The sequence below is a fragment of the Bufo bufo genome, chromosome 1 (assembly GCF_905171765.1).
Source record: "Bufo bufo chromosome 1, aBufBuf1.1, whole genome shotgun sequence".
Taxonomy (NCBI): domain Eukaryota; kingdom Metazoa; phylum Chordata; class Amphibia; order Anura; family Bufonidae; genus Bufo; species Bufo bufo.
The window spans coordinates 417,026,349-417,048,087 of NC_053389.1; positions in this window are offsets into that span (position 1 = coordinate 417,026,349).

The window sequence follows — 21,739 nt, forward strand, 5'->3', positions numbered from 1 at the left end:
GATCACCCCATATAGACTCCCTGATCACCCCCCTGTCATTGATTACCCCCCTGTCATTGATCACCCCCCTGTAAAGCTCCATTTAGACGTCCGCATGATTTTTACGGATCCACTGATAGATGGATCGGATCCGCAAAACGCACACGGACGTCTGAATGGAGCCTTACAGGGGCGTGATCAATGACTGTGGTGATCACCCCATATAGACTCCCTGATCACCCCCCTGTCATTGATCACACCCCTGTAAAGCTCCATTCAGACGTCCGCATGATTTTTACGGATCCACTGATAGATGGATCGGATCCGCAAAACGCACACGGACGTCTGAATGGAGCCTTACAGGGGTGTGATCAATGACTGTGGTGATCACCCCATATAGACTCCCTGATCACCCCCCTGTCATTGATCACACCCCTGTAAAGCTCCATTCAGACGTCCGCATGATTTTTACGGATCCACTGATAGATGGATCGGATCCGCAAAACGCACACGGACGTCTGAATGGAGCCTTACAGGGGCATGATCAATGACTGTGGTGATCACCCCATATAGACTCCCTGATCACACCCCTGTCATTGATTACCCCCCTGTCATTGATCACACCCCTGTAAAGCTCCATTCAGACGTCCGCATGATTTTTACGGATCCACTGATAGATGGATCGGATCCGCAAAACGCACACGGACGTCTGAATGGAGCCTTACAGGGGCGTGATCAATAACTGTGGTGATCACCCCATATAGACTCCCTGATCACCCCCCTGTCATTGATTACCCCCCTGTCATTGATCACACCCCTGTAAAGCTCCATTCAGACGTCCGCATGATTTTTACGAATCCACTGATAGATGGATCGGCTCCGCAAAACGCACACGGACGTCTGAATGGAGCCTTACAGGGGCGTGATCAATGACTGTGGTGATCACCCCATATAGACTCCCTCATCACCCCCCTGTCATTGATCACACCCCTGTAAAGCACCATTCAGACGTCCGCATGATTTTTACGGATCCACTGATAGATGGATCGGATCCGCAAAACGCACACGGACGTCTGAATGGAGCCTTACAGGGGCATGATCAATGACTGTGGTGATCACCCCATATAAACTCCCTGATCACCCCCCTGTCATTGATTACCCCCCCTGTCATTGATTACCCCCCCTGTCATTGATCACCCCCCCTGTCATTGATCACCCCCCCTGTCATTGATTACCCTCCCTGTCAGGCTGCATTCAGATGTCCGTATGATTTTTACAGATCCACGGATACATGGATCGGATCCGCAAAACACATACGGACATCTGAATGGAGCCTTATAGGGGGGTGATCAATGACAGGGGGGTGATCACCCCATATAGACTCCCTGATCACCCCCCTGTCATTGATCACCCCCCTGTCATTGATCACCCCCCTGTCATTGATCACCCCTCTGTAAGGCTCCATTCAGACATTTTTTTGGCCCAAGTTAGCGGAAATTATATATTTTTTTTCTTACAAAGTCTCATATTCCACTAACTTGTGTCAAAAAATTAAATCTCACATGAACTCACCCTACCCCTCACGGAATACAAATGCGTAAAAATTTTTAGACATTTATATTCCAGACTTCTTCTCACGCTTTAGGGCCCCTAGAATGCCAGGGCAGTATAAATACCCCACATGTGACCCCATTTCGGAAAGAAGACACCCCAAGGTATTCCGTGAGGGGCATATTGAGTCCATGAAAGATTGAAATTTTTGTCCCAAGTTAGCGGAAAGGGAGACTTTGTGAGAAAAAAATAAATAAAATCAATTTCCGCTAACTTGTGCCAAAAATTTTTTTTTTCTATGAACTCGCCATGCCCCTCATTGAATACCTTGGGGTGTCTTCTTTCCAAAATGGGGTCACATGTGGGGTATTTATACTGCCCTGGCATTCTAGGGGCCCTAAAGCGTGAGAAGAAGTCTGGGATCCAAATGTCTAAAAATGCCCTCATAAAAGGAATGTGGGCCCCTTTGCGCATCTAGGCTGCAAAAAAGTGCCACACATGTGGTATCTCCGTATTCAGGAGAAGTTGGGGAATGTGTTTTGTGGTGTCATTTTACATATACCCATGCTGGGTGAGAGAAATATCTTGGCAAAAGACAACTTTTCCCATTTTTTTATACAAAGTTGGCATTTGACCAAGATATTTCTCTCACCCAGCAGGGGTATATGTAAAATGACACCCCAAAACACATTCCCCAACTTCTCCTGAATATGGCGATACCACATGTGTGGCACTTTTTTGCAGCCTAGGTGGGCAAAGGGGGCCACATTCCAAAGAGCACCTTTCGGATTTCACAGGTCATTTACCTACTTACAACACATTAGGGCCCCTGGAAAATGCCAGGGCAGTATAACTACCCCACAAGTGACCCCATTTTGGAAAGAAGACACGCCAAGGTACTCCGTGAGGGGCATGGCAAGTTCCTAGAATTTTTTATTTTTTGTCACAAGTTAGTGGAAAATGATGATTTTTTTATTTTATTTTTTTTCCTTACAAAGTCTCATATTCCACTAACTTGTGACAAAAAATAAAAACTTCCATGAACTCACTATGCCCATCAGCGAATACCTTGGGGTGTCTTCTTTCCATAATGGGGTCACTTGTGGGGTAGTTATACTGCCCTGGCATTCTAGGGGCCCAAATGTGTGGTAAGGAGTTTGAAATCAAATTCTGTAAAAAATGACCAGTGAAATCCGAAAGGTGCTCTTTGCAATATGGGCCCCTTTGCCCACCTAGGCTGCAAAAAAGTGTCACACATCTGGTATCTCCGCATTCAGGAGAAGTTGGGGAATGTGTTTTGGGGTGTCATTTTACATATACCCATGCTGGGTGAGATAAATATCTCAGTCAAATGCCAACTTTGTATAAAAAAATGGGAAAAGTTGTCTTCTGCCAAGATATTTCTCTCACCCAGCATGGGTATATGTAAAATGACACCCCAAAACACATTCTCCAACTTCTCCTGAATACGGAGATACCACATGTGTGGCACTTTTTTGCAGCCTAGGTGGGCAAAGGGGCCCATATTCCAAAGAGCACCTTTCGGATTTCACCTGTCATTTTTTACAGAATTTGATTTCAAACTCCTTACCACACATTTGGGCCCCTAGAATGCCAGGGCAGTATAACTACCCCACAAGTGACCCCATTTTGGAAAGAAGACACCCCAAGGTATTCCATGAGGGGCATGGCGAGTAACTAGAATTTTTTATTTTTTGTCACAAGTTAGTGGAAAATGATGATTTTTTATTTATTTTTTCTTACAAAGTCTCATATTCCACTAACTTGTGACAAAAAATAAAAACTTCCATGAACTCACTATGCCAATCAGCGAATACCTTGGGGTGTCTTCTTTCCAAAATGGGGTCACTTGTGGGGTAGTTATACTGCCCTGGCATTCTAGGGGCCCAAATGTGTGGTAAGGAGTTGGAAATCAAATTCTGTAAAAAATGACCAGTGAAATCCGAAAGGTGCTCTTTGGAATATGGGCCCCTTTGCCCACCTAGGCTGCAAAAAAGTGTCACACATCTGGTATCTCCGTATTCAGGAGAAGTTGGGGAATGTGTTTTGGGGTGTCATTTTACATATACCCATGCTGGGTGAGATAAATATCTTGGTCAAATGCCAACTTTGTATAAAAAAAATGGGAAAAGTTGTCTTTTGCCAAGATATTTCTCTCACCCAGCATGGGTATATGTAAAATGACACCCCAAAACACATTCCCCAACTTCTCCTGAATACGGAGATACCACATGTGTGACACTATTTTGCAGCCTAGGTGGGCAAAGGGGCCCATATTCCAAAGAGCACCTTTCGGATTTCACTGGTCATTTTTTACAGGATTTGATTTCAAACTCCTTACCACACATTTGGGCCCCTAGAATGCCAGGGCAGTATAACTACCCCACAAGTGACCCCATTTTGGAAAGAAGACACCCCAAGGTATTCGCTGATGGGCATAGTGAGTTCATGGAAGTTTTTATTTTTTGTCACAAGTTAGTGGAATATGAGACTTTGTAAGAAAAAAAAAAATCATCATTTTCCGCTAACTTGTGACAAAAAATAAAAAGTTCTATGAACTCACTATGCCCATCAGCGAATACCTTAGGGTGTCTACTTTCAGAAATGGGGTCATTTGTGGGGTGTTTGTACTGTCTGGGCATTGTAGAACCTCAGGAAACATGACAGGTGCTCAGAAAGTCAGAGCTGCTTCAAAAAGCAGAAATTCACATTTTTGTACCATAGTTTGTAAACGCTATAACTTTTACCCAAACCATTTTTTTTTTACCCAAACATTTTTTTTTTATCAAAGACATGTAGAACAATAAATTTAGAGCAAAATTTATATATGGATCTCGTTTTTTTTGCAAAATTTTACAACTGAAAATGAAAAATGTCATTTTTTTGCAAAAAAATCGTTAAATTTCGATTAATAACAAAAAAAGTAAAAATGTCAGCAGCAATGAAATACCACCAAATGAAAGCTCTATTAGTGAGAAGAAAAGGAGGTAAAATTCATTTGGGTGGTAAGTTGCATGACCGAGCAATAAACGGTGAAAGTAGTGTAGGTCAGAAGTGTAAAAAGTGGCCTGGTCTTTCAGGGTGTTTAAGCACTGGGGGCTGAGGTGGTTAAGTAGTACTATTCCTATCAGTTTAATCCCTGTTACGTCCCCTATCAGGGGATGTGTATCAAATAGAGTTTAGACAACCGAAAAGAGTTGTCAATTGTTGACACACTCATGACATAAATTTTATTCCTCTATGCGTCAATCTTGGTGTAGTGATGACTGTGCTCGTGATCACGTTAGAGTACACAATAGAGTACAGGTTGGGGATTGCTTTTTGTGAAAAAAAAATTTGTCCGGATACCTTCCACTGCGGTGTCCCAATAGCTACAAATTTTTTGAAGGCCTCAGACTCCACCAGCTTGTATGGTAAAAGCTGCCGGGCTAAGAGTTCCGACAAGTCAGCTGTCAGATGCCGGGCAAGGGGGTGACTCTGTGACATTGGCTTCTTACGCTCAAACATTTCCTTGACAGACACCTGACTTTGGGCAGATGAGCAGGAACTGCTGAAGGTGAGAGGCAGAGTGGCGGGTGGTTGAGAGGGGGCAAGGAGGACAGCAGTGGTTGACGTGGCTGAAGATGCTGGACCAGGAGGAGGATGGTGGCTTTGAGTTTGTGTGCTGCTTGTACTCATCATGTGTTGATCCCATAGGCGTTTGTGATGTGAGATCATGTGCCTTCGCAAAGCAGTTGTACCTAGGTGGGTGTTGGACTTCCCACGACTCAGTTTCTTTTGGCACAGGTTGCAAATGGCATCGCTGTTATCAGAGGCAGACACACACAAAAAATACCACACTGCTGAGCTTTTCAATGACGGCATTCTGGTGGTGGAAACAGCATGCGTTGATTGGCGTGCTGTCTGGCTGACCCCGGGTGCCAATGCATGCTGTCTGACTGTGCCACTAGCTCCTTGCGACGACCTCCCACTGCTTCCAACTCGTCTCCTCCTCCTCTCTGTCTCCCCATCTGAACTTTCCCCCTGTTCTTCTTCTCTTCGAGCGGGCACCCACGTGACATCCACGGACACATCGTCATCATCAACCGCTTCACTTGTATCTGACAACTCAGCAAAGGAAGCAGCAGCGGGTACAACATCATCATCATCATCATCATCACACCGTACGTCCATGTGTGTAATGCTGCCTGACTGAGACATATCCCTGTTATCTACATCCTCTGGCAATAATGGTTGCGCATCACTAATTTCTACCAACTGATGTGTAAATAACTCCTCTGACAGATCAAGTAAAGCGGCTGTGGTGCTAGTGTTGGTGGTGGTGGCAGGCAGGAGAGTGGTAACTTGAGAGGTGCCTGAAGCTGAGATGGAGGAGGATAGTGCGTCAAGGTTCCGAGCGGAAGCTGTAGAAGATTGGGTGTCCTGTGTTAGCCAGTCAACTATGTCCTAAAAACTTTTCAGGGTACGTGGCCTCTGAACACTGGGCATTATTCTAGGGCCAAAGGAAATCACAGCTCCACGACCACGACAGCCCCTGTGGGGTGGCCTGCCTCTGCCTGTCATTTTTTTTTTTAGATTAGTGGTACTATGCGTGCAAGGTACTGTGCCACCCGATATGAGTGGTGGGCAGTGGGCACAGTACAGTCTGTGGGCCTGACACACACTGGCAGGCAACTGAAATTATATTACAGAGAAAAAAATTGTTGTACTGTTTTAAATGCAAGCTACTGTGCCACCAGATATGAGTGGTGGGCACTGGCAGTGGGCACAGTACACTCTGTGGGCCTGACACACACTGGCAGGCAACTGCAATTATATTACAGAGAAAAAAATGTTTTACTGTTTTAAATGCAAGCTACTGTGCCACCAGATATGAGTGGTGGGCACTGGCAGTGGGCACAGTACACTCTGTGGGCCTGACACACACTGGCAGGCAACTGCAATTATATTACAGAGAAAACATTGTTTTACTGTTTTAAATGCAAGCTACTGTGCCACCAGATATGCGTGGTGGGCACTGGCAGTGGGCACAGTACACTCTGTGGACCTGACACACACTGGCAGGCAACTGCAATTATATTACAGAGAAGAAAAAAAAGAAAGCAGACTGATGTACTAGCCCTAAAAAGGGCTTTTTGGGGTGCTGTCAGGATGCTGTCCTTACAGCAGATCAGATGAGTCTTTGAGGACTAGGGTGGACACCGAACACTGGCCTAGCTAACGATTTCCCTATTAAATCAGCAGCAGCTACACTCTCCCTGCTCTCACTAACACTGCAGCTTCAGAATGAATCTAAGATGGATGCTGTCCTTGCTTTTTGATAGGAGGTGGGAGGGTCTGGGAGGGAGGGTATGCTGATTGGCTGGAATGTGTCTGCTGACTGTGAGGTACAGGGTCAAAGTTTGCTCAAAGATGACGTATAGGGGGCGGACCAAACATCGCATATGTACGCCCACCGCTGCGAAGGCGAACAAGCGATGTTCGCCAGGAACTGTTCGCCGGCGAATAGTTCGGGACATCTCTATAGATCATGTGATATTTTTATAGACCAGGTTGTCACGGTTGCGGCGATACCTAATATGTATACTTTTTATTATTTATGTAAGTTTTACACAATGATTTCATTTTTGAAGCAAAAAAAATCATATTTTAGTGTTTCCATAGTCTGAGAGCCATAATTTTTTCAGTTTTTGGGCGATTACCTAGGGTAGGGTATGATTTTTGCGGGATGAGATGACGGTTTTATTGGCACTATTTTGGGGTGCGTGTGACTTTTTGATCGCTTGCTATTACACTTTTTGTGATGTAAGGTGACAAAAAATTGATTATTTAGCACAGTTTTTATTTTAAATTTTTTACGGTGTTCATCTGAGGGGTTAGGTCATGTGATATTTTTATAGAGCCGGTCGACATTTTAATAATTTTTTTCCAGTTACAAAGCAAGGGTTAACAGCCAAACCAAACTCAATATTTATGGCCCTGATTCTGTAGTTTACAGAAACACCCCATAAGTGGTCGTAAACCGCTGTACGGGCATACGGCAGGGCGCAGAAGGAAAGGAATGCCATACGGTTTTTGAAAGGCAGGTTTTGCTGGACTGTTTTTTTTGCCATCCATGTCCCATTTGAAGCCCCCTGATGCACCCCTAGAGTAGAAACTCCATGAAAGTGACCCCATCAAAGAAACTACACTTCTCAAGGTATTCAAAACTGATTTTACAAACGTCGTTAACCCTTTAGGTGTTCCACAAGAATTAATGGAAAATAGAGATACAATTTCAAAATTTCACTTTTTTGGCAGATTTTCCATTTGAATATTTTTTTTTCGGTTACAAAGCAAGGGTTAACAGCCAAACCAAACTCAATATTTATGGCCCTGATTCTGTAGTTTACAGAAACACCCCATATGTGGTCCTAAACAGCTGAACGGGCACACGGCAGGGCGCAGAAGGAAAGGAATGCCATACGGTTTTTGGAAGGCAGGTTTTGCTGGACTGTTTTTTTTGACACCATGTCCCATTTGAAGCCCCCCTGATGCAACCCTAGAGTATAAACTCCATAAAAATGACCCCATCTAAGAAAAAACACCCCTCAAGGTATTCAAAACAGATTTTACAAACGTCGTTAACCCTTTAGGTGTTCCACAAGAGTTATTGGCAAATGGAGATGAAATTTCAGAATTTTAATCCATTTTTCCCAGTAACAAAAGCAAGGGTTAACAGCCAAACAAGGAATGCCATACGGTTTTTGTAAGGCAGATTTTGCTGGACTGGTTTTTTTTGACACCAAGGCCCATTTGAAGCCCCCCTGATGCACCCCTAAAGTAGAAACTCCAAAAAAGTGGCCCCATTTTAGAAACTACGGGATAGGGTGGCAGTATTGTTGGTACTAGTTTAGGCTACATATGATTTTTGGTTGCTCTATATTACACTTTTTGTGAGGCAAAATAACAAGAAATAGCTGTTTTGGCACCGTTTTTATTTTTTGTTATTTACAACATTTTTTGGACAGGTTAGATCATGTGATATTTTTATAGACCAGGTTGTTACGGATGCGGCGATACCTAATATGTATACTTTTTTTTATTTATGTAAGTTTTACACAATGATTTCATTTTTGAAGCAAAAAAAATCATGTTTTAATGTTTCCATAGTGAGAGCCATCATTTTTTCAGTTGGGCGATTACCTTAGGTAGGGTCTCATTTTTGCGGGATGAGATGACGGTTTGATTGGCACTATTTTGGGGTGCATATGACTTTTTGATCGCTTGCTATTACACTTTTTGTGATGTAAGGTGACAAAAAATTGTTTATTTAGCACAGTTTTTTTTTTTTTTTTTTTTACGGTGTTCATCTGAGAGGTTAGGTCATGTGATATTTTTATAGAGCCGGTCGATACGAACGCGGCAATACCAAATATGTATACTTTTTTTTTATTTATGTAAGTTTTACACAATAACAGCTTTTTTCAAACAAAAAAATGTTGTTTTAGTGTCTCCATATTCTGAGCCATAGTTTTTTTATTTTTATTTTTTGGGCGATTGTCTCAGTTAGGGGCTCATTTTTTGCGGGATGAGGTGACGGTTAGATTGGTACTATTTTGGTGGGCAAACGCCTTTTTAATCGCTTACTGTTGTACTTTTTGTGATGTAAGGTGACAAAGAAATTGTTTATTTAGCACAGTTTTTATTTTTTATTTTTTACGGTGTTCATCTGAGGGGTTAGGTCATGTTATATGTTTATAGAGCCAGTCGATACGGACGCGGCAATACCTAATATGTATACTAGGGAAAATGACGTTTTTGTTTATTTTTACTTGAAACTTTAATTTTTTGGGGGAAAAACTTTATTTTTTCAACTTTTTTTTCACTTTATTTTTTGTCCCACTTTGGGACTTAAACTTTGGGGGGTATATTCCTTTACAATGCATTCCAATACTTCTGTATTGAAATGCATTGGCTGTATGAGTAATACTGTGTGTATTACTCACACAGCTTCCGGGGCCTGTGAGATCCAGGGGGCTGGATCTCACAGGCTCTTCATCGGAAGGCAGCGCAATGCCTTCCTTAGACATCGCGCTGCCTTCCATGCCATCGGGTCCCCCCCACAGCCGCATGGGGACCCATTGGCACTGCCACACAGCCGCCGCAACCGCAGGTAAAGCCGCAAACCACAGCTCTGAATTGACCTGCGGTTTGCGGCGATCGCCGATACGGGGGGGGTCACATGCCCCCCCCCCCCGGCGTTGTGACAGGATGCCCGCTGAATGATTTCAGCGGGCATCCTGTTCCGATTAACCCCCGCCGTGCCGCAATCGCGGTTTAAACCCATGACGTACCGGTACGTCATGGGTCCTTAAGGACTCTGGAAACATGCCGTACCGGTACGTCATGCGTCCCTAAGGGGTTAAAGAAGACCTTTGATGGGTCCAGACATTATGAAATAACTAGCAGGTTATGTAGGGCACTGTGCACGAATGTAATATTGCTTACTAGTTTGTCTGGGTGCCCCTCCTTTCTCCCCCTGTACCCCCCTGCAGTTTTCCCGGCTGGTATGCTAATGAATAGCATCGGTACAGGGAGGAGGAAACTGCCCTGTTTCTCAATGGGCGTCTCCTTCTCCCTGGCTGTGACGCTCTCCACTGTGATTGGATCGCGGCACAGCCAGGGAGAAGAAGACGCCCAGTGAGAAACAGGGCAGTCTCCTCCTCCCTGTACCAATGCTATTCATTAGCATACCAGCCGGGAAAACTGTAGGGGGGCACAGGGGGCGAACGGAGAAGCGCCCAGACAAACTAGTAAGCAATATTACATCCATGCACAGTGCCCTACATAACCTGCTAGTTATTTCATAATGTCTGGACCTATGAAAGATCCTCTTTAAGGAGAAAAAAGGCAATGTCCTTAAGGGGTTAATTAATTTAATAATAAAAAAAAATCTGATTTGCTATTTTTGGTCATCTCATCCCCCAAAAAAAAATGAAAGGGTACCAATAGAAACTACAGCTTGCCCTATAAAAAATAACATGACCCCACAGTGTGAAAAACAGTTGTATGACTAAAAAAAGTTTACTGCTTCACATAGTCCATAAAAAATATCATCTTTATTGAAAGTACATTAGATTAAAATATGTATTTATAAGATGCATCGACAACTAAACCACAGAAGAGACACCAAGATGCCGTCAAAACTAAGTAGTGGAGACATAATTACATAGCTGGTAAACAGTAAAGACAATAAATAAAGTATAAATACTATCCACTGCAATTGATATCTGTGTATACAGACCCAGACTCGGCACCTCAAGATACCCCTGGCAGCAGTGTGTGGCAGCACCCTTACAAAGGGTTATGATAACCTGTTGGTTAAAGAAATTACTAAATTGGTAGTAAAGTGGTATATTGTAATTAGAGGTGACATGAACATGCCTGATGTTATTTGGAATATCCCTAGCGCACTTACATGCAAGAGCAGGAGATTAATTGAGGCACAGCTAGTTAAGTCATCTACCATAGGGGATAACATTGTAGATTTAGGATTTACAAAGAGGGATCCGGAGCGGTCCGCCATGCACGGGCACCGACCGTCGGCCAGCCGCATGCGGATCGCGACCCCATTCACTTGAATTGGATCCGCGATCAGTCCGTTCCGGAAAAAGATAGGACAAGTTCTATCTTTTTGCGGAACAGAAGCATGGAACAGAACCCTACAAAAGCACTCTGTAGTGCTTCCGTTCCGTGGTTGCACTCCGCACTGCATCTCCGGATTTGCGGACCCATTCAAGTGAATGGGTCCGCATCTGTGATGTGGAATGCACGCAGCCGGTGCCCCGTATATTGCGGACCCGCCGTATGTGGCCCGCAGCACGGGCACGGAGCCCTTACATTCGTGTGAAAGAGACCTAAAGCCACAGCAGAGAGATAAAGCAGAATATTTAAGTTTGCCTACAGTTTATGCCAAAACCTGCTGGAAAAAAGAGAAACACCACTTCTTATACGGATGTAAGTTTATGCGGGCCGCAATACGGCCACGGGCAGCACACGGTCATGTGCAAGAGGCCTAAGGTGGGAGAAAATTTGGTTTCCAGAGACCACCAATGTTTATGGTTTGACATAAAAACTGATTTTGAGCAATTGTATACTACAATCAAAGTATAAAAACTTTTAATTTTGAAAGAATAAAAAGGGCAAAAACGAAAAAAAAAGGGTGGAAAAAAACAGCAGGAGTGAGGGCCCAGTGGACACTACTGAAAATGGCCATCGTAAAGGTAACTAAACTGTATGGTTTACTAAAGTGCCATATAGTAAAAGAAAATAAACCCGACTTTAACCTCTCAGGGACATAGGGCATACCCTGATGTCCTGGTACTTAAGGACACAGGGCGTACCTGTACACCCTGTGTATTTCCGATCACCACCGCGCGGCGGGCGGTGATCGGAACAGAGTGCCTGCTGAAATCATTCAGCAGGCACTCTGTGACAATGCCGAGGGGGGTCCTGTGACCCCCCCCCCCCCCTATTGGCGATCACAGCAAACCGCAGGTCAATTAAGACCTGCGGTTTGATGCGTTTCCGGATTATTCGGGTCTCTGGTGACCCAATTACCCGTAATAGGATGGTGATCGGTGGTGTGATAATACACCACCAATCACCATCCTTAGATCCTGAGAGGTGATGGTGACATCACCTCTCAGGATCGCTTCCTATTGGCTGCATGTGCGGGCGGGGGTTAAACTTCCCCCAACTCTGCTCTCCTCCTCCTCCACACTGCGTCCTGGAGCTATGAAGAGAGGAGCCTTGTGGATCTGTGCCCAGCACCCCCAGCACCCCTCATCTGTGCCCAACACCCCCCATCTGAGCCACCACAGGACAGCTTAGATTAGGCAGGTAGAGTTTAGGGGAAAAAATAAGTGTTTTTTTTTTCAGCATCACCCTGATCTGGTGTCTGGGGTCCACAGCACACTCAGCTGTGGGACCCTAGACCCCCCAGGGGTGCTGCAGCTTGCCCCCCCCCACACACACACACACATTTTTTATATTTTTTTGTGCGTATGCTGACTGTGGCCGGCACTCTTAGCATCCGGCCACTGTTAGCGCATCGCCCACCCCAGTTTGAATCTTTTTATTTTTTTTATTTTTCAATTTTTTTTGTGGCTTTATCATTTTTTTATTTAGTTATTTTATTTTTTTCTGTTAGGTTTAGGGTAAGTACGCGAACACCCGTGCCCCCACACATGCACACTAAATAAAGTTTTCCACACACGCACACACACACACACACACGCACACACACACACACACACACTCCCCTATGGCCCGCCAGACACTCTCGTCTAAGGAGGCATATGACCTGCTTGCCTCTGACTCCAAGAGCCACAGTGAGGACGAGAATGACCCCACTTTCCTCTTGTTATCCGCGTCCTCCTCATCTAGTGATGATGATGAGCCCCCAAGGCGGCAGAGACGCTGCCAAGCGGAGCAAGGGGACCCCCATGCCAGGGACCCTGTGGCCCACACTAGTACGATCAGCTCGGGGGCTCGTACTAGTTTTCCGGCTCACCAGATAAGTCCACCTGAGCCCCCTACCGGTGAATTTGCATGGTGTACCCCAGAGGATTTTGAGCCCGTGATTCCTGATTTTGTTGGCCAATCAGGAATCCAGATTCCCACAGTGGGCTTCACTGAATATGACTATTTTAGTTGTTTTTTTTCACTTTGTGAATCTGATGGTGGAGCAAACAAACTTGTTCGCCCAACAGTTCATTGCTCAACACCCGGGCTCCTTTTTGGCTAGGTCCGGTGGCTGGACTCCGGTCAGTGCAGCCGAGATGAGGACGTTTTGGGGCCTCGTGCTGCACATGGGCCTAGTCAGGCAGTACTGGAGTGCAGATGTCCTCTACCAGACCCCACTCTACTGTATGGCATGACACGTTCCCGTTTTGAGGCCATCCGGAAATGCCGTTTTGAGGCCATCCGGGCGGGGACCTGGAAGGGAGGTCGCTGTTGATGAGTTTCTCATTGCTTTCAAGGGAGACTCATTTTCCACCAGTATGTTCCCTCTAAGCGGGCGAGGTATGGCGTGAAGCGAGGGGCGAGATTCCCGTATTCAACCCCCAGAATGTCCCCCCACTCTGGGTGTTAGCGGAAACTTGTGTGGGACCTTATGCACCCACTGCTAGATAAGGGTTACCACCTGTACATGGATAACATTTATACTAGTATCCCCTTGTTCCAGTCCCTCACCACCAGATCCACGTCCGCTTGTAGGACTGTGCAGAAAAATCAACGCAGTCTCCCTTCCCACCCTCTCCAGGTACCTATCCCCAGGGGTGAGACCCGTGCCCTTACCAGTGGAAACCTGTTGCTGGTCAGATATAAGTTCAAGAGGGATGTCCTTGTACTGTCCACAATTCACGGTAACGGCATCACCCCTGTCCCTCTGCGAGGTTTCGTGGTAACGGTCCTCAAGCCCGATTGTGTCGTCAACTAATTTAAAGTAAGACCGTGATTGAACAGTGGACAAGCCAGAAGGACATATGTGAGAGATGGTAACTTAGTAACATAGTAACATAGTACATAAGGCCGAAAAAAGACATTTGTCCATCCAGTTCGGCCTGTCATCCTGCAAGTTGATCCAGAGGAAGGGAAAAAAAAAACTGTGAGGTAGAAGCCAATTTTCCCCACTTTAGGGGAATAAAAAATTCCTTCCCGACTCCAATCAGAATAACTCGATGGATCAACGTCCCCTCTCTAGTAGCTATAGCCCGTAATAATATTACACTCCAGAAATACATCCCGGCCCCTCTTGAATTCCTTTATTGTACTCACCATCACCACCTCCTCAGGCAGAGAGTTCCATAGTCTCACTGCTCTAACCGTAAAGAATCCTCTTCTATGTTTGCGTACAAACCTTCTTTCCTCCAGACGCAGAGGATGTCCCCTAGTCACAGTCACAGTCCTTGGGATAAATGGATGATGGGATAGATCTCTGTACCGACCCCTGATATATTTATATATAGTAATTAGATCTCCCCTCAGTCGTCTTTTTGACTTGCATTATTCCTTCCCATGTGCATAACTTTACATTTGTCAGTGTTAAACCTCATCTGCCACTTATCTGCCCAAGCCCCCAATCTATCCAGATCCCTCTGTAGTAGTATACTGTCCTCTTCAGTGTTAATTACTTTACAGAGTTTAGTGTCATCTGCGAAAATTGATATTTTACTATGCAAGCCTTCTACAAGATCAATAATAAATATATTGAAGAGAATAGGGCCCAATACTGCCCTCTGAGGTACCCCACTAGTGACAGTGACCCAATCTGAGTGTGTACCGTTAATAACCACCCTCTGTTTTCTATCATTGAGCCAGTTACTTACCCACATACAGACATTTTCTCCCAGTCCGAGCATTCTCATTTTATATACTAACCTTTTATGTGGTACAGTGTCAAATGCTTTGGAGAAGTCCAGATATACGACATCCATTGATTTGACGCTGTCAAGTCTAGAACTTACCTCCTCATAGAAACTGATTAAATTAGTTTGGCATGACCGATCCCTCATGAAGCCATGCTGATATGACGTTATTTGCTTATTTCCATTGAGATGCTCTAAGATAGCATCTCTCAGAAAACCTTCAAACAGTTTACCCACAACAGATGTTAAATTTACCAGCCTATAGTTTCCAGGCTTTGTTTTTGGACTCTTTTTGAATATTGGCACCACATTTGCTATGCGCCAATCCTGTGGAGTCCGCAAATATCAGAAATAAGGGTCTGGCTATGACATTACTTAATTCCCTTAGGATACGTAGGTGTATGCCATCCGGTCCTGGTGATTTGTCTATTTTAATCTTTTTAAGTCACTGTTGTACTTCTTCCTGGCTCAGACAGGACACTTTTAATGGGCAATTTATTTTTACATTCAGCATTTCATCTGACAGTTTATTTTCCTCAGTGAATACATTGGAGAAAAAAATATTTAACAGCTTTGCTTTCTCCTCATCGCTCTCCAATCCCCCCTCTCATTACTCTTTAAAGGGCCGACACCTTCAGATTTATACTTTTTAACATTTATATAATTGAAGAACATTTTAGGGTTAGTTTTACTCTCTTTGGCAATCAATCTCTCGGTCTCTAGTTTTGCCGCTTTTATTTTATTTTTTACATGTTCTATTTTTTTCCTTAGTTTTTCAGTGCTTTGGTGCTACCCTACTGTTATAGTGATTTATATGCCTTTTTTTTTTTGTCATTTATTGCTTTCCTTACGGTGCAAATAAAAGGAGAGTCAAGCATGGCAGTGAGAATATATTGAATAGGGATTTACACAGAATTCAGGACTATAATCTCAAACTTACTTCTAAAAAGGCCATAAAAATTAAGTTACTTTTACATCTGCTCTTAATATTCTGGTTTTGAGATCGGACAGAGGATCTCAAAACTGAGCAAAATGCTTACGATTTGTCCCCATGCATTGTCAATGAGGACAAAACACATCAGGAGGCAACAGGATGAATTTCGATCCGGCTTGTTCCGTTTTGTGACCGGACACAAAACCGATGCAAGCTGCAGTTTTGTGTCCGGTCTGCGAAACGGAACAAACCAGATCCGGCACTAAAAACAATATAAGCAAACGGTGCGGGATCCGTTTTCTGCGAATCAGAGACCTACATTGTTTTTAAGTGCCAGTACTGGTTTGTTCAGTTTCAATTTAATAAAACCGCATCTGAACAGATCGGATGAATCCTAATATATTAAATTGAACTAAAACATTTAGCTCCGTTTTTTAAATCCTCTCCCGGATCTCAAAACCGAAATACAAAGCGCAGATGTGAAAGTATCCTTAAATAAAAAACACCAAGTGCCTCCAAAACAATAATAACCAGGGTACCCCAATATACAGTCAGGTCCATAAATATTGGGACATCGACACAATTCTAACATTTTTGGCTCTATACACCACCACAATGGATTTGAAAGCCTCCACCCTGTAGTGTGTTATTGTAAATAACAAAGCCCATGATCGTGCAGGGCAAGGGAGAGCATCAGAGCATGAAATGCTCCGATGATCTTGTCAGTAGGGCCGCCTGGGTGAAAATATGGGTATGTCCGGACAACGCCTTTAAGCTGCCGCTAGACACCTCTAGAATTCATTGCCTCCTATAAGCAAAATCTGCCATTAGATAATAGTCAGGGGGCACTCATTAATATTTGATGGTTGGCCTGTCCAGCTGAAATCGGTGAGCAATAGTTGTACAAAACTACTTGATTAAAATACACTAAGCCTGTTTCGATCCTTGATGGGACCAAATCTCAAACCTACAAGACAGTAACACCCAGGCTTGGACTGGCTCACAGAGGAACAGGTAAATCCCATAGTTGCCCCCTGAGCAAAGGTGGTCCCCTAGTTCCCCACCCTCTCATAAATAGTCTGTAGTAAATACAGGTAGGCAGCATACAGCATCTCCATCAGCCTATGCATCAATATAAGTGCTGGGTAGATTATCTAACAAACTAAATAGTTTATTATTATAGACTTTGGCATAAAGTGGCTAAGAAGACTTCTACACACAGAGGCAGGCGAGCCTGTATCCTCTTTCCCCAAGGGCCCAGCTTCTCTTAGGTAGTAAGAGGACCCCTATAATGAGTCATCTTGCAGCACATTGCTGCTGCCTGACACTGTGTGAGCATGTGTTTAAGGCAAGAGCCAGTCGGCGGGATACTGACAGGAGCCAGAAAAGTCTGAGGCACAGGCTAGGCAGTAGGCTACTACTGAAAAAAATGTTTGCCACAGTTTTAGGGAATGGGGGTCAGGTAATATTTGTAATTATATAGCTGTACAGTGAGTCCCCCCGGAATGTATTTTACTAGTGGGCCCTAGGCACCCCAGTCAAACACTGGTAACACCTCTGGGAAAAACTACAGAGTTTGTTGGCTGATGTTTCCTGTAATTATGCTGTACTTACTGTAAATGGCGGATTATTGGATAAATGTACGGCTCGATAGGACATTTATATTAAAGAGGCTCTTTACCTTTTTCTTACTGGGGACCTCCACCGATCAGTTGTTTGAGTGCCATGGCCTTCTCTCTTCTTTTCCTAGGCCAGTGTCATCACATCACTGGTCAAGTGGCCTTTTCAAACAACTGGTCGGAGGGGATCCCGGGCGTAATCAGTAAGAAAAAGGTAAAGAACCTCTTTAAATAAAAATAACTGATAACATTGCAGTATATTTACCCTTCACAAATGTATGTTCAGGTCACATTCCAGGCTTAATTTTTTGTTTGATTGTATGGGTACAGGCACAGTGGATTTTGTGCAGCAGAATTTCCATTGCAGATTTGATGTGGATTACACCTGGGGTGTGGTTGGGCCCTGATGGTGAAAAACACAATTTCTTCTGCATTACATTTTACATGATCTGGTTTAATATTTCATTTCAATTTTACAAACTATATCCTAATCTTCAGAGTAAAATACATAAAAATTAACACTTTAAAACAGCAAATTTTTAGATATTTTAGTACATGACATTAGTTACTTGTGTGAATAGCAGAATATTATATAATCTAGTAAAATAAACTATGCAGGTAAATTCAAGCATGATGCACAAAAACTGCAATGACATTTTGTAGCTGTGTTATGGTGTCATACCATTCTCAGTCACACATTATTAATCCCAATATATACAATATTTCAAACTAGAAGTGGACAGGAACCACTGAGGAAGAAGTAGTGATTTACTTCAAAACACGTCTGGTGTTTAAATTGTCCACTCGCTGTTTATTTCAATTCTCTACAAGCATGGCCATGCATTAAAAAGAACCACAAGGCTGTAAAATAAGTGATTTCACATTTAAAACACATCTGCAGCCGTAGGAGATGAAACGGGACTGACAAAGCAACGTCCTCTCATCCCGCGAGACATCGAGGCGGGAATAAGAGACAAAAGATACGAGACACCAAGCACACAAGCCGACCGTTCTCCCGCTCCAACTGCAGAAGTAAGGAACAAGCGCCCATATGAGGGACGCCACAGAAAACAGCCGGTAACATCCAACCGTGAGTACGGACAATCAAAGAAGTGCATAACCTGTTTAAATTGCCACACAACACGCAGAGGCTCTATTAAACAGAATTATTATTATATGCATCTACTCTCAAAATACCTGGAAATAACAAGAGACTATTAACCCTCTACTAACTTTTGATAGGGTTTGGATACATGAACATTTAACTGATATTTGGTAAAAAAAAAAAGGTAGCAGGCACACTCGTATTTGGGATTGGATAAAATAGCTTTATTCTAAATATTTGTACAAAATCTTGTATGTATGGTTACAAGTATGACGTGGAGAAAATAAGAAATAGGTGAGAACTCCGGACACTAGATATGTGTACCGGATGGGGTAAAAAAGAAGAATGTGATGTGTGATATAGTAGCTGGTACCAGACTTTAGTGAAAAAACTTGTGGGTTAAGTCCGTGTAGAAATAGATGATTAAAATTGGAGATAAAAGAAGAATAAAAATAGGATAAAAATGAAAAAATATTTGATGAATATGGCTATATTAGCCGTATAACTTGTAGTACATCTAGGTGATGTCTGTTGTATAGCGCTTTTCAATAGGATGCAGTGGAGTTGTCGCCTTTCCCAGGGACTATTAGTAGTGGAGTATCAATTTTAAATGGAGATATCTCGCTGCGAGGTAGTGTATATCTGGTTATTTATGTATACAGTCACATACGATTTTGTATATTGTCTTTGCAAGCAGAGTAAATGCTGAGGGGGAATTGGTGTTCTGAACCATCCGGTACTGTCTTAGGTTCAGAGTTCACTTACCCACCAAACAGGGATGTCCTCCGTCGGTGTTACGGGCAGTTCCCTCTCGTAGCTCTGCTCTCTGGCTCGCGGCGTCCCTCGTGGTTTCCAAGCGCGTCTTGTGCGTCTGTTGTGTGACGTAATGAAGACATGTGACCAGGAGATAGTCACGTGATCGGGATCCGCCAGGTTGTTTGAGTGAGGCAATTAGGTAAATGGAGCGCTCCTGAATGATAAATTCTTAGTTGTAAGATATTCCTTGTTTGTTAGCAGTAATCCTCCACACTCTTAAACGCGTTTCGGGACTACACTTGGTCCCTTCATCAGTAAGATATAACTGATTTAACGATATTGACCATACTAAGTTGTTTTTCAGGATTAACCTATGTGGAATAACAGGAAAATACTAACAGTGAATAGATACTTTGGGGACCCTCACCAATGAGGAGAACAGGGGCCTCGCACCCCTGAGCAGATTGGGCATTCATCTTGGTAGGACTGCTGTAGATAGTTGAGTACAACTATAGTATACAGGTCCCATAGGGATGGATGGAGTGGCAGTATGCATGCCTGACGTGTCACTCCATTCATTTAGGCGGACTCTGTGGGGTACTGGGACCCCATTCTCATGATCATCCCAGTGGGTCTGACCCCCACCGATCTAATAGTTATCCCCTATTCTGTGAATAGGGGATAGTTTGAAATTACAAGAATACCCCTTTAAAGGGCATCTGTCAGCAGATTTGTACCTATGAAACTGGCTGACCTGTTACATGTGAGCTTGGCAGCTGAAGACATCTTTGTTGGTCCCATGTACATATGTGCCTGCATTGCTGAAAAATGATGTTTTAATATATGTAAATGAGCCTCTAGGAGAAACGGGGGCGTTGCCATTGCACCTAGAGGCTTGGCTCTCTCTGCAACTGTCGCGCCCTCTGCACTTTGATTGACAGGACCAGGTAGAGAAAATGTCATCACGTATAGTCCTGTCAATCACAGTCAGGGCCGATCCTAGGGTCACAGGCGCCTGGGTGCAGAAATATTTCTGGCGCCCCCACATGGGCGTGGTTATCTTACTAACTCCTCCCCTTTACAATGTTTCTATGGCAACAACTTCAGCCCCCAACTTCAGCCCCACCAATTTGCTTTGACAATAACTTAGTCAACGGCTTAGTCAAAGGATGTCAGTCCTTCAGATGTTGTATTGTTTACTGGACAAAAATCAAGGAAGTGTTCTCGAACTTCAATTTTTTTTGCACTTTGATCTAGAACAGGGGTCTCCAAACTTTTCAACAGGAGGGCCACATTGAAGATTTTACAAGTATTCGGGGGCCGGAAAAAAAAATCAGTTATGTATTAAATTAAATGTATATATTTTACATGGATCGTTTTTGTAATCAGCATGATATGACTGAGAACAAAAGAGAAAAAACTTTAGCAAAACAACGCAAAGACACCCGTGTCCCTATCAGCGGTGTCCCCATCAGCACAAAAATGTCCCCATCAGCACAGCAATGTCCCCATCAGCACAGCAATGTCCCCATCAGCACAGCAATGTCCCCATCAGCACAGCAATGTCCCCATCAGCACAGCAATGTCCCCATCAGCACAGCAATGTCAGCATCAGCACAGCAATGTCAGCATCAGCACAGCAATGTCAGCATCAGCACAGCAATGTCCCCATCAGCACAGCAATGTCCCCATCAGCACAGCAATGTCAGCATCAGCACAGCAATGTCAGCATCAGCACAGCAATGTCAGCATCAGCACAACAATGTCCCCATCAGCACAGCAATGTCCCCATCAGCACAGCAATGTCCCCATCAGCACAGCAATGTCCCCATCAGCACAGCAATGTCCCCATCAGCACAGCAATGTCAGCATCAGCACAACAATGTCCCCATCAGCACAGCAATGTCCCCATCAGCACAGCAATGTCCCCATCAGCACAGCAATGTCAGCATCAGCACAGCAATGTCAGCATCAGCACAACAATGTCCCCATCAGCACAGCAATGTCCCCATCAGCACAGCAATGTCCCCATCAGCACAGCAATGTCAGCATCAGCACAGCAATGTCCCCATCAGCACAGCAATGTCCCCATCAGCACAGCAATGTCCCCATCAGCACATCAATGTCAGCATCAGCACAGCAATGTCAGCATCAGCACAACAATGTCCCCATCAGCACAGCAATGTCCCCATCAGCACAGCAATGTCCCCATCAGCACAGCAATGTCCCCATCAGCACAGCAATGTCCCCATCAGCACAGCAATGTCAGCATCAGCACAGCAATGTCAGCATCAGCACAACAATGTCCCCATCAGCACAGCAATGTCCCCATCAGCACAGCAATGTCAGCATCAGCACA